Source organism: Melospiza georgiana, chromosome 1 (genome assembly GCF_028018845.1).
Source record: "Melospiza georgiana isolate bMelGeo1 chromosome 1, bMelGeo1.pri, whole genome shotgun sequence".
NCBI lineage: Eukaryota > Metazoa > Chordata > Aves > Passeriformes > Passerellidae > Melospiza > Melospiza georgiana.
This window is the reverse complement of record NC_080430.1, coordinates 58,610,096-58,625,176: the sequence shown is the minus strand read 5'-3', so window position 1 is coordinate 58,625,176 and position 15,081 is coordinate 58,610,096.

Here is a 15,081-nt window from a genome sequence, read left to right as displayed (position 1 = left end):
GTGGTTTCTAAGACTAGAAATTGAGTTGATTCCCAGGAAAGAGTGAGAACAGAACAACTATATGTGACACATCTGACTGTTCTAATCTCTGGCTGTTTTTAGCTCAGGGGATTTTCTGTAGCTCATGTGGTTTGGCTATTCAGCAGCCCTCAGTAGACCTAACTTCCAAGTGCTTGTCCGATCTGTCCTTGAACTCATGTAACCCTTTTGCATGCAGAAAATCAAAGTCTGTGTTTATACTATTAAACTAAACAGAGACAGTTCACAAGTCCAAGCCTTGTCCTGTGTTTCTTGATACTGTCAAATTGTTACTAAGGGCTGTGGTACAAGCTGTTCATTTCTCTACCCAAAGACTAGGTAGTCCAAAACATCAGCACACTGGTCTCCCTCCTGTCTGGGGCAGCAAGGCAATTGGGACCACTCCTGAGACTGTAATTTCAATGAGGCTCTGTGGTTATGTGGTGACCTGAAGGAGATATATTCAGCAGTTTGGATGTGGCTACTCTGCTTGAGGTTATAGGAAAGCTTAGCACTGCAGACGTAAATCTTGTCATACTAGTTAATCCCAGAGACAGAAAATGATTTCACTTTCTAGCAGTGGTATAGCTAGAGACTGGCATCATCTTTTGGGCCACAAAGTTTCTTAGAAACTCTCTTGCCGTAGAGCCAGGAGCAGTATATATTGTCTTAGAAGAACACGTGTTACAAGCATCCCAGTTTTCACCAAATCCCAGAGACCAGTTCTCTTGATTCTTTAAGGTAAATAAGAATAATTTCTTAATCTTAGTAACAATCCCTTCCTGTTAAGAAATGAAATGAAACTGTCAGTGGCTCTAGTGCAAGGAAGGAGTGAGGTATCCTGCTCAGCTTTGTTGGTGTTTCTCCTTGCAGTAACACTTAGCTTCTCAGCCTCCAATCCCCTTAACTTTACTCTTGCAGTCCTCTGTGTGGGACCCCAAATAGGGGGTGTTAGAGAAGCAATCACTCGGCTTTCTTGTTGCATCTTTTAATTGTTTTATTAACCGAATGTTAATAAAATACATAGGCCTACTTCATACCTTGGAGAGATTGAGACTATTGGTGGAGACTCTTGCATTTACAAAAGAAAGGAATCATCACAGCACTTATTTATCTACAGAATACAGGAAGTATCCTGTAGAAACCTTGGATCCTGGTGGCACAGGGCAAGTACCACATATGGTAGCATCTCTGTTTTTTTCTTTAACATGAGATCACAGCAAGAATGAGAAAAAAACCTCACTGTATGCATGCAATGTTTGTTCAGTGTTACAATATGCCAACAAAGATGCCTGTCAGTTTTTTGCTACATAGATGTTTCTTAACTAAAATCTGAACCTTGTTGAGCAGCAGCTCATACCCCATCTGCCTTCATGCTGCCATCAAATACTGTAGTTTTATGCCTGTCAGTGAAAGATTGTGCAAACAGAAGTCAGACTATGACACTGTGCTAATGTAAGAAGACAGTATTTTTGTTTAATAAAAAAATTTCACACATTGTGGCCAATACAGCTTTGCTAAAGAGAACCCCTGCTCTCGTCACAGCCATGCTGACAGAAGGCAGCTTTTGTCAAATCAGGTTAAGTCTTTGAGAGAGCTTGTGTAATTACACTAGGAAAAAAAAATTCTGTTCTGGGTTGAGGCGTTTTAAAAAATACATTTATATATATACCTACCTGCCTATATTTATATATGTATAAACTGAAGATGGATTTTAACACTGCAGTCCCTTGGGAACAAAACCTCTTTATGAAGCTCCTACCCCAGCACCCACAGCACAGTTTGCTTCCCCTCACAGCTGTACTGTTGAAAATGATGGCAGCCCACCATGTAAATGGTACAGCTGCTTTGACTGAAGCTGAGTGCCTAGATAGTCTAATGCCCCCAATCTAGTCGAGCAAGATAATTTCACTAAACCATTTTTTAGTGTGAAGGAACAATTGCATCTGTGCTTCTGACCTACTGACAAACCACTCTGCTCATATAGAAACAACGCCATGCTAAGAAATAGGTCTATTTTCATATAAGGAAGAAAAACTTTGCACAACTGTGCAAAACATTTACCCTCTCATTAAGAGTTTGGAGGACTTTTAATATAGTGTACCACACGCAACCTCTTTAACTTTTCTTCCTTTTGCTTGCAGAAGGAAGTAGAAAGCCCGTGGCAAAGACTGTCTCTTTTCTTATGTTTATACATGCACCCATCAAAACCAGGCTGCCTGCTTCCATTTCAGAACTGTTATTGTTACGGGAATAATTATGATGCCATTATTACAATATCATGTACCTGGCATGATAAGATTAGGTTGAGCAAATTGCCTTCCTTTTAAACCTCTCTCTTGTTTATATGGAAGTCATAACAGACTCTTGTTAAAATAATCTTATATTTAAGATTATGCAATTTGTAAATAAAAGATCCAAGGGTTCAAATTTTGGTACAAGTATGAAAATAATGTGGTGCATAAATTCTGTCTAAGAAGTCAATTGTCTTTTTCTAATGGTATTTGTGGGCAGGAGCTCTGGAGCTTGTGGCAGCAGCCACAATAAAGCACGAAGAAGGTAGTTCAGCAAATGCCATTTTATTTATCCTATTTTAAAGAATCCATGGACAAGAAACATTGACAGTTTCATCTTAATTACATTGATCACAAATAAGCTGGTCTAAACAGCAAATGCTGACTTTTCGCAGCTTTTTTTTATGGTGTAGTAGTTTCAAACACAATGTAGGCAATGGAGGTTACTAACCAATTTCATCTGCACATTGGGTTAGAAGTTCATGTGTTTTTTTCCTAACAAAATATTGTTATTCTCTCCGGAAATGTCATATGAAGTCATGTCCAAATTCAAAGAGCCATCAGCAAATCCAAAATACATGAAGCAAGTGGCCTTAACATTAAGGAATTTCTCAAGAATTCTATATTATGCCAGCTATTTATAGGCTTAAGCAGCAGAGAGATTGTTTAAAATTGGACTTTAGTGGGCCAACTCAGGGTGAGATTTGTTTAAATTTATGTAATGTGACCATAAAATTGTACACTCATCTCTATTTATGCCATATGCTTCTATTGATACCCAGTGTAAAATAAATGACTTGCATGAATTACAGACCTGTGTCAATTTGATCAGAAGTCTTTCTAAATATCTTTCTGTATTTAGAAACATTACCATGGACTCAGAACTATCCACTTTCTTTGACTAAGAGAAAAGGGAAAGGCACAGCCTAACACTTAACCTAGCAAAGCCTGATCCCCCATCAAACAAATGTTTAAGTACTGATGCATTGTGGCAGGGAGGGGCTGATTTTGTAAAAGGAGTTAATGGGCTCTAGGAAAAATAGCATACAATTTTCAAGACATGAAATTAGTCACTTTTGAGTAGCTGATTATTTGGTAGAAGGTTAATTGGGTTTGTGGGTTAGTGTTTTTTTGGCTGGCTGATGATTTTTATTTATGAGGCACATGGAACTAAATCTTTTATTCTTTTGGAGTTTTTGCATACACTCCTGAAAAGAAGCAGAAAATACATTTTGAAATAATCTGTCCTTCCACTCACTGTACCCAGTTTCCATACAGCATCATTTTCTGCCATTTAGCCTGCTTGTTTTGCTTCTGAGCACATGCCCAACTCATTTGTTTGTGTTAAGCTCCTGGAGAAATCCCTTCACCCACACAGCTAAGCATCTGACCAGCCATGCATGTGGCCTGTGTTTTGGGTGGTGGCTCCCTATTACTCCAACAGTTTTGTGGAATAAGGACATTTAACTGCTCCTGGTGTGCACCATGACAGAGGGTAACTGCTGCACTCAGCAGCTTTAGCTACATTTCATTCAGTGGTAACAGTATTTTCCATTGCAAGTAATGCAAGGATTATTTGATTTCTAATGCTTCAGCTTGTTGTTGGTCTTTTATAACAATGGAATTAAATGATACTAAAAGTTTAATCCAGCTCCCATTTGTTTGGAGTACTGTAAGCCTCTTTATTCTGTACTGAACTATTGCAGAGTATAAACAGTATTTATAGTATCTAATCTTTGCTATTTAAAGTAGTAGATTATTAAGAGGGCTGTAATACAATAAATTAAGGAAGGCACAATTACTGTAGCAATCAGTATTATAGTATATCATAATTGAGTGAAAGGTATTGCACCATATGGAGATATTAATGCCTCCAGAAGACAAAATACTGCCTTCATCTTACTACTACTAGCATATTTTTGATGCATGGTTGAAAATCATGGTGCTGTTGCTTTTAAAAGTGCAAAATTCACAGTTTAAAAAATTATTTCCAAATGTAGATTTTTTCTAAGAATGTTGTGTTACTGTATCGTCTGTTATTGCTACATCTTGTAGATCCTACAACATGGGACAATAGATGACTTAGTTCAAATGATTCTTTATTGTTTTTAGTATTTTTAACATCCAAGGAGGGAGATGAGTGGTATTTAAATGTTTAATAATTTCCAGATTTCTAAGCTGCTAGTCTGTTCAGTTGTCTGGAAAAAATCTAATGGCTATTATTCATCTTTTTCAGTCAAAGATGATTTTGGACCTCTGGTTAGATTATAAAAGCAAAACTGCTCCATTTTGTAGAGGCATATTTCACTTTTTGTTTACCTCTAACAGAGAATAATGGAAAAAATGTTTTTTTAATAGTATTCCATTGAGTTCTTTCTTTTGGTCTGACATGTGGATACGGAACTTGCTGTGTGACTCACATTTTCTTGTGGAAAGTTTAATATATGTGTCTAACTTGCATACATTTGTCAATATGGATTTTTCTATTATATGTAATCATTATTGTATTATATATAATAATGTGCTATTCCAATAATAATAATAAATATTTTGTGTGTCAAGTCCTTAGATTTATAGAGAGGTAACCTAGCTTAGAAAACCTTAAAACCTACAAAGTGGCTTTTAATTAACTTCTATCTAAGCCAATTCTCAGTGTAGATTATTATAAGGCATTTCAGTCCTTAAGCAGATTTAATTTTTAAAAAGTCAGTTGTAAAGAAGAAAAATTAAAGTCATGCACCTCATTCAGATGGATTTATTTTGTGCAATGCTAAGAATTAGGAGGAGCAATGAAGATTTACAGGAGAGTATATGCAGAATGAAACTGGTAGTGTTAGTGGAAGTCTTAAGCTATTTTGGAATATGTTATTAACAGCAAGACTGCAGTAGGCTTTTTCTTGAACTTAGTATTCTCATAATTTGAGAGATCTTGTCTGTCAATAAACATTTAACATTTGTTTTAATTATAAAATGCTGCAATTGTATATGGGGTCCATAGAAGACAATTTTCAGGCTGTACTTTCCTTTGAGAGTAATTTATGAACTAGAAGCAATTTAAGGAAATTAATTAAGTTGGTTAAAATGAAGAGTAACATTTTAAATATGAACATAAATGAGACAGCCTTTATCTTTAGCTTTTTCTTCTTTAATTCAAAATAATAAGAATTCTTGCTAGGAAATTTGATTGTAGATGAACCCAGAAATCTCAGGAAGCATCTGCTTTAAATCACTTTTCTAGCAGGTTGAAACAGTTGTACACTGTAAAAAATGCACTTAGGAGAGACACAGCTGCAGAAATAGGACTATTACCTTTGTCAGTACAACCCTTTCCATGTCCTACTGTGATAATAAAACTATATATGAGTATTTAAAAGTATATATATATATATATATATATATATATATATATGTGTGTGTGTGTACATGTGTATATATCAGTAAAAACTGCTGCAATCATCATACTTCTGACCAATCTGGCTGAATTCAATGAAGATTTTTAGTGCAGAAATAGTCTTAAGTGTAGACTAAGATATAGAAGCCAATAAGGACAGGGATAGACTCATCTTTCTGCAAGTGTGGGAATTTTTTTGGGGGGTGAGGAACTGCTGTGCAATGAAAGAAGTTACATCAGATTCTGTCAGTTTTCATCCATAATTTAGAAGTTTTCTAAGTCAGACTTCAGAATTGAATTCTGGGTTCAAACCCAGCATCCCATACCTAACAAGTTCTTGAACAGGTTACATTTTGAATACCAACATATAATAATAATGCCTAATGTCCTTTACCTTTTCTAGATAGTAGGGGGAGAGATGTATTCATTCCTTTAATCTCCTAGTGAAGAGTTATGTGTCCAGAGTTACTGCCAAGTAAGGTATGATATGCAGGACTTCATTCTCTTTCCCCTCCTGCCAACTTTCCAAAATTCTAGCTCCATTAATTCTTATCAATGCTATGAAAGGGCAATCAAACCAGTGGGAGTACAAGGTGAAATGGATTCCACAATGGGCTGTCCTAGACTACCTTCCTAAAAGTAACTCCCCATGAGAGATTATTTAACTGAAAGCCAGTAGTGTTTCTTGTAGATGTTCTCCACAATTACTTCTGTTCAGATATCAGAGAAAGATAGAATCATTTAGGTTGGAAAAGACCCTTAAGATCATTGACTCCAACCATAAACCTAATACTGCAAAGTCCACTACTAAACCATGTCTCCTAAATGCTACATCTACACATTTTTTAAATGCTTCCACGGTGACTCAACCACTTCCTTCATCAGCCTGTTCCAGTACTTAAGAACCCTTGTGGTGAAGAAATTTTCCTAATATCGAATTTAAATCTCCCCTAGCACAACTTGTGGCCTTGTCCTCTCATCCTAAATTTTGAAGTGAACCCCAAAGGCCCATATTTTCAAATTACTTTAAATATGATGTTCAATAGTAAATAGACCACATTCCTTTTCCTCTAGTAAACAGCATAACATCTACAGGGATGGTGTTGTTACTCTAGGTGCCTATAAAAATCTACATGATCAAGTAGTTTGTTGAAGGGATATCAGATCAGTACGTTGAAGAAGTGAGCACAGAAGCTCCTGTTTCTACACTGAGTGCACTTCAAAACTCTGTTTTGTACTAGTCTGCTAAACCTAATTTTAAAGGGCCACTCATTTGTTCAGACTCAACCACTTCCAGGTCATCAGGAATATTGTCAGTGAATTCAGCAGCAAGAAAGGGATTTGACTTAGTCCCCTTGTTTTCTGGTCACACCCATATGTATAAAAAGGAGATGCACATACCTTTCCAGCATAATTTGTGACATTTATCCTTCTGAGAAACTACTTTACACAGAATAAGCAGAATGTTTGTTTATATGCTGTGATTTGACTTTCAAGATTTTCCTAAAAACTGACTGAGTTTGTGACTCAGAGCCAAAACCAAGATAAACAACACCCTTGTGAATTGCAGAGATAGGCTTTGTGCAATGATAAATGTGTTGAAATTTGTAACCAGACTTACCTAAGATCTGTTTAAAAAGTCACACTAAACTTCTAACTAACCCTCAGGGAGATGGAATTTTGAAAAACAGAAAAACAAGAAGAAGCATTAGACAGCAGGTGATATTAAGCATGCATTAGCAAATATGTAGTATGTGTTTCTGTTCTCTTTCTAGGTATGAGTTTTTTTAAACAAAGTATTTTTCTGTCATTTTACTGTGAAATTCTTCCTTTCAGTCTATGGCAAATCTTAGGATATTTTTCTGCAGTTTCCACATCCCGAGGAGAAATTCATGCCCAAAACTATGCTCCAGCTAGAGACCCTAACTAATGGCTTCTAAAAGGACAGAGATTCCCATTATACTTGATGGATTTAGGATCAGATTGCTCGCAGTGGTATTACTGTATTGTGCCAATCTTCTGTCATCAAGAGATATCGCACTGTTATGAAATAATTTGAATTTTCTGGCAAGTATTGTTACCTGTGGTTTGATTTTTTTATTCCTGTTCTGCTTTGGGACTAGGTAGAAATGCCCACTGAAGAGGTATTTACAAAACAGCAAACCATCTATCAAACAAAACCTTCTTGTGAGACAAGCAATTAAGAAACACTAACCCGTAAGAATTTCTCTTATATTTTCAAGTGACTACACTAATCCTAATAAATGCAGAAAAATTAAACAGGAAGCTACAGTTTTTGTACTCTGATTTTGCTCCTTTATAATTCTGTGCATGGTCCTGCACAACTCTTTTTGGATGCCATTGTAAAGAAAATAGACTGAAAACCTAATGTTGTATTGCAGCAAATAGTTTATTTAGTTGTTGTTTTGCACTGGGTGTTGGGAAATTTGTACTGAGCATGGTATGTCACGTAGATTGTTATTTCCCCTCTCCCATCTCATGGTCTTTCCCTCATGCATCCCTCTGCTGTACACCCTGGTGGTCTGTTCCCTGGTTACTCTCCCCTCCTCCCTCCTCAATGGTATCCCTTTGACCGCGGTCCTCTTCCCCTGCCCCCATCCCCTCGGGTATAAAAGTCCAGTGCAAGACTGTCACGCCCTTCTTCCCACCTGGGTGGTCACTGGAACTGGAAGTGTTCATTCCCAAGCCAATAAACTGGACACTCGTTCCCACGTGGAGAAGAGCACTTCTTATCTTTTATTTTGTCCATGTGGGCCAGAGTCCAGAGCTAGCTGGATTGGTCTCATACAACAGCCCAAGATACATGTATTCTTGCAACCTAACAGGCTGGTTGGGCACATATTGTGCAATATACACAGTGAAGTGCATAAAGGTTCTGAATATACTAATTAGTATATTTTGTTGAAATTATGCCCTGCACATCCAAGAGAACAATACTATTTCTGAAGTCTTCTTAAAAATACAAGCCTACATTGTAGAAGAAAAAGAAAAACTATGAGCCTACATTGTAGAAGAAAAAGAAAAATTTAGAGTTAATGTTTGAGCCATTTTAAAAGGGGCTTGCTAATCAGAAATTATCTATTACTTGTTCTCTGTCAGTGTATCCATGACGGACATCAACATTATGTAATTAATTAGTAGAGGTGCTCAAAATTATGAATGGGTTATAAAATGGAAAGTATGACTACTACTGTCTTCCTAGAGATTAAAATCCTAGTTGAAGAAATGCAATAAGGAAGTAAATTAAAGCAAAGTGGGGACTGATGGCAAATAATGTGAGTGAGCTTCCTGGTATTAGTGGCATATGTCAGTTACTTATAAAAATTATGTGTAATAATTGGTTATTTAAAGATTTTATAACTTTCTTAGGCATTAGCAGCCAGAGAGTTGAGATGCATAACAGTAGGCATTCAGATGGACTTGCCCATTGTAATCAACAGAAAGCTGGACCTTAACACCCGTGAGACCAAAAAGGCTTTGGGTATTCAGTGCTGCCCAATGCTGGACTAAGATGCATAGTCTGACATCCAAGATAAAACAAAACAAAAAACTAGAGTTGAAAAGACAGAAGGTATGACAAATACTGACAATTTGCAATCAATAATTCATCAACTGGGGCAATATATAGGCTGTTAGAGATACCATTCTCACCTGGAAATGGTTGAAATATGTGATTTGGACATGTGTAATTAATAAAATGGACTTCAGACTAGCTATCATTTTTTGCACACAGATTGTCCCAGAACATTTCATTCTTTTTGTTGGAGGAAACTTCTCAACACAACTCACAGCATATGCTTTCAGCTCTAACAGTGGTCTATGATAGATGATTTTACAACTTCATTGTGGGAACTCAGCACATCACTCCGGATGTCCAGAGTTACTGAGAGAACCCTTGGGGGGCTCGGAAATCCTGGAATGTTGCCAGAAGCGCCTGGTGGTTGGATTTTGACCCTGCAAGGGATGTGCCACCTGTTTGAGGACAAGAGAGTCACTTGGGGATGAATGGTGTAAGAATTAAGTATTTACAGGGTGAAATATAGATTTTAGGTACAGGGGGGTTATGGAGACAAGATGGAGGGATCAGGGCGTGTCTTGCCCTTCTTCCTTCTTCTTCTTGTCATCCATTTTCTGTGGTGATATTGGCACTTTGGGATTGGTCCATGGTGAAGGTGCACTTGCTAATATGGGTGAAAGGTATTGGGAAATACAGGTAAACATGATGTATGTAGTTTTTAGTATAAAAATAGACAACCGCCCAGTCGGAGGTCAGAGTGCCCTTGGCTGCCTTGCTGGTCAGACCTCTGTCGGGCAGAAAAAAAATTCTATAGATAAGAAATAATAAACAATCCGAAGACTGAAAATCTGAAGAGTCCAGACTCGTCCTTTGAAGCGTGGGCTGTCCCAGAGCCATCCTACACGTGACCGTGCAGACGAACAGCCAGAGCAGTCACTTGGTATTTTTTTTGCTTGACTTATATCCTGAGAAGTTTTTAGGAGTGTTTTTGTCCTATTCTGAAGGCCACCTGGTAACAAAGCATCTAGATTTACAGGTATTAAAATTACTGCCTTTTTTTCTATAATATATAGGTGACATTTTATAAATATAATGAGATATTCTTCTACTGAAACTTCATGTCCTCAAGCTGTGAGACTGAATAGAGAAAAGAATGAACTTGTGCTAAATTAATTTATCACATATTGTTTACACTTTTTGTCTTCTGACCTTGATTGTATGTAAATGTATCTTAACATGAGGTATGTTCATGTCCTTCTAATTTTTAGAATGACCTAAAACATAACCTATTTATTCAAAATCAAATATGCGTAAAGGTCAGTTCTCCATTCACTCCATTCACAGTTTTAGCTGTATTCTTCTTCCAGTAATCTAAAGTCTTTTCACTTCAACACATCACTGAGATTTTAAGGTAGGATATGATTTTTTATTAAGGTTGTTTTGGGTTATTCTTGTTGTTTTGTTTTGTTTTTTTTTTTTTGTTTTTGTTTTGTTTTGTATTTGTTTTTGTTTTTTAACTTGTGGACAGAAGTTCAACAGTGTCAGTAAGTCTATCTCCAGCAGACAGAAGCAGCAGCATGTCTCCTTTAATCTCTTATGACGTCTGCATTTTGGAACGTGCACAATACCCAGATTGCTGACTGCAGTGTAAGTGTGGAGAACATCTGGTCAAGCAGTAATCTCTTTTTATGAAGAAGTCCTGCAAGCTAGATATTTTCCTTCATTTCCTCCTCCTCTAATCTCCCTGTTTGTTGTCTTTGAATTCTATAAGATTTTTATTGCCAGATCACTATATAATGTCTAACTAGTACATAAAAGATATGAGCACATCTCTGGGTAAGAGCTTTGTAAAAGGAAACCTATCAGCTATATACCCTTCCTCCAAGATGCCTTAGAAAAGGGAAGTGTTTGGTAACTGTTTCTGTAATACCATCAATATGTATTCTTTCATTATGAATGTCTCTAATAGCAAAGAAATTACTCAATTCAGTTGACTTCCCATCAAAGCATTCATTATTTCTCCTTTGGTTTCCTAATTTTATCTGCTTTCAAATCCAGTTTGTTCCATTACACTCAATTCAGATTGCCATATTCAGACAAGGAGCACAGTACCTGGTAGCTGGCTACCCTGGTAGCATTTCTGAGGAATCCATTAGAATTTGTTCTTTGTAAGCCTGCACACCTGGCATAAGAGTCTAAAGAGCTGGAAAACACCTGAAGTGTTCATGTCTAGCCCCAAACCAGAAGGAAGTCTGCAGGAAATTTTCATTAAGCTATGCTTTTACAAACAGTTGACAAATAATGCTGAGATTTTACTCCTTGCCTTTGAGAAAGCAGTGATTTGTGAAGTGGGTTTTCAATTAAGTATTATATCAGCTGGCATCATTGTAAATGTCAGTACTCTTCCTCTGAAGAGCAGGAACATATTTAGGATATCTGCTTTCTCTTTACTTCAAAAATGTATTGTACATAAAATTTCAAGGTTGGCAAAGAGAAGAGCAGAGATACCAAAATTGAGATGCTTTTTAAATGAGGACTTAGCCCTCAACCCAAGATGAGCCATGTATCTCTAGAGTTCTCTGAAGGTATCTAAGGTATCTCTAGAGTTCTCTGAAGGTTTTTCATTTGATTGCTTTTGGTTTGTTTTTGTTTTTCTTTGTTTTTTTTTTTTTTTTTTTTTGTTTGGTTTTTGTTGTTGTTGTGGGTTTTTGTTTGTTGGTTTGGTTTTCTGTTTTGCTTTTAAAAGGAAAAGGGTTGTGAAGTAACAAAAGTTTTAAAATGGTATTATAAGGGAACTTCACATTCTTGACAGTTACATTTTGGGCGCTACAACCACATGTACTACAAGGAATTACACTAAAAAGTTAGGATTGCTCCATAAAGTTACCATGAAGCTGAAAGTAGGGCTACTTCAACCGCAATTCTATTTTCCATTATTTGTCCTTGTAACAAGCACAGATACCATAAAAACATACCAAAAGGTATTAATTCAGCTAAGGCACTAGAGAAGAGAGATGAATTTGAAGAAGGTGTGAGGATGAAGTAGAGGGGGAAATAAAATACGTTCTTTTTGTGCTTCCATAATATGGGAGGACATGGAATTTATTGAAGCAGTGCTTCTTCTGCTTTCTATTGTTTAGAATTGACTGTAGAGATTCAGTACATGACTTTTGTCTCTCCCTCTCCTCCCAGTAAAACTGAATAAGCAGGAAAAAATGGAAAGCCTCTAGAATAAACAATAGATGTAAATATGAATATTCAGATTCTGTACAGCTTTATAAACATCGCTACTTTGCATATTTAGAGCTTGGTCTTTTTCAAGTAAAACAGTTCCATCAATAATAGTGAAGTTTGGGATGTAATTGTAATTCAACTCTTAGCTACAGGTGCTGGGGTTTTAGCTATAGGTGCACATTGAGGTTTTTAGTTTTGTCTTTTTTCTTCATAAATTTCTAATGTGGCTTTCCAGACACATTGGTATCCATCTTGTTATTTCCAAGTACAGCTCTGAACCAAATTCTGTCATTCATATCACTGTAGTGCCCATTGGTTAAGACAGTGCAAACTTCTATGTTTTTAGCAGAAGCTGTTAGACCCACCCGACCTCTGACACATCACTGTCTTTCTCCTTGCAAAGGTGATCCAGCTACATATTTGTTGTGGTTAATTTTTCATTTACAGTTCTTTTGGTCAAAGTGCCAAGATGCTGCATTAATCTCCATTAATGCTATTCAAAAATATATACTAAGTTCAACAATTGTGTATTTTAAAAAGGGCATTTTCTTCTATTTTGTGACAATGAAGATATTTGGATTAACAGGACTTCAAAATGGTGCACCACAGCTTGTGTAACATCATTAAACAAAGAAGAGAAAGGAAAAAAAAGTCTTTCTGATTGTGAGAATAAAAATTCAGCTTGATGAAAATGCTCATGCCACAGTCTGAAATACAAGTTACACTGATATTAGTGTGTGAGAGGTGTACAACTCTGGTGAAAGAAAAGCTTGTTCTCTTTCATTCCTCCCATTCCCTTTACCCCATTTTACTTACATTCCCTCAGCATTTCCTATGTATTTTTGTTTCAGTTTTGAAAGCAGCATGCTATACAAGCTCACCCCAACTGAAAAATACCTGTACACATACAGTGTGAATGAAGAAGGCCTCTTCCTGCTAGACCTAATCTGATACACGCTGTCAAACAGCCCCAAGGAGTTTTGGACTTCATCACCTACAAAAAGTTATTAAAACCAAAATTTACAAAAAAGTAACAGCAAGCTTTCCTGCAATAGTCTGGGGAAAACCCAAATCAAACCAAACCAAACTAAACCCAACCAAACCAATCCAAAAAACCAATCTGAAACAAAACCTAAAAATATCCAACCAACCAACCAAACAGAAAAAACCCAACAAAACAAAACCAACCAAACAAACAAACAAACCCACCCAAAAACCCCAGAAAACCCACCGTGAAACCAAACATGCAGGATATAGGGTTTGATCAGTTCCCCCTTTGTAGATGGGCCGGTGCAGACAGGGAATCTGTATTTCAATCCTGGACAACCTGCGACCTCTTTTGGTCAATTGACAAAATGAGCACAAAGACAAAAGAATACTGAAAAGCCTTGGTAGTCACCCATCGGGGAGTTAAGCAAGGCTGATCTCTCTTCTAAAGCATCTTTAGTTTCCCAAGGAAAAGTGTCTACTCTTACACCAGTAGTAGTCATACTTTCCATATTATTCACATACAAAACCAGATTTTTTTTATCCTGCTGAGTACTATGCTACTTTCAAGATGTTATTTGCAAGGTATAAGTATTGAATTAATAGAGAAAACTGAAAAGATTATTCTAATTATCTAAAAAACATGTCTTGTAAAAAGTACAGCTTTCAAGATTAACAGTATTGTGGACAGTACCTTGAGCAATAACATATATACTTCTCTTCCACTTGAATTTTGACACATTTGAACAGCTGATGTATTGCTGAAAGATGAGCTTCATTGTTACTGATGGAGTTGAAAGTAGAACGGTAGTCTGGCTCATAATTCCCACAGCAGAACATATTTGTCTAAGTCAGTAACTGTGAGCATTGTTGTTTTTATTTTTCATGAGGAAAGCTTCTGACTGAAACACTGTATATTTGTCTATGTATACACCTCACTATCCTGTTCCGCATGAGAGTGCAGTAGAGCTTCAGAAAAAATGGTCACAAAATTTGGCACTGCCAATTCAGATTTTTTCAATCAAAGTTAAGCCAAGTTAACAGGGGAGCAAAATATGCCTAGCAAAATGGAAAGAGAATTTGCAGTGGCCTGAAGACAAATACATTAATTGTGCAAAAATCCATGTAGAATTTCGATCATGGAAGTTTGGGGAGATGGATTGCTTGTCTTTTTTATCCTAGATTTGTGAGGACATTCCAATGGAAACTGTTTTCTTATGTATGGAAGGAAAAGTTTCAGGAGTACAAAGAACTCTTTAAAAAAACGTTAAGGGAGGCACATCCAGGAAGACATGGGGCAAGATATGGACCGAGTGCCGGGCCAGAGAGCAACATCTTCTGAAACGGGGCTGGGGTGCCTGAATGTGTGGGTGTGGTCTGCACATACATTTCCCCCCAGTTTTCCTTGGCAACGCAGCTGTCATGTGAGCTGTAAGCCGCTTTCAAGGTACGCCCCGAACCTGCGGGCGGGCGGGTGCGAGCACATGCGCACCTCGGCAGGGCCGCGGCTCTCAGCCCCGAAGTGGACAGGATTGTAGCTAGGAGTCCAAAAAAGGGCACCCTCCGCGAGCTTCTCTCGCCTCTCTCGGTGCCAAGGAAACACACACGGTCACGGGGAA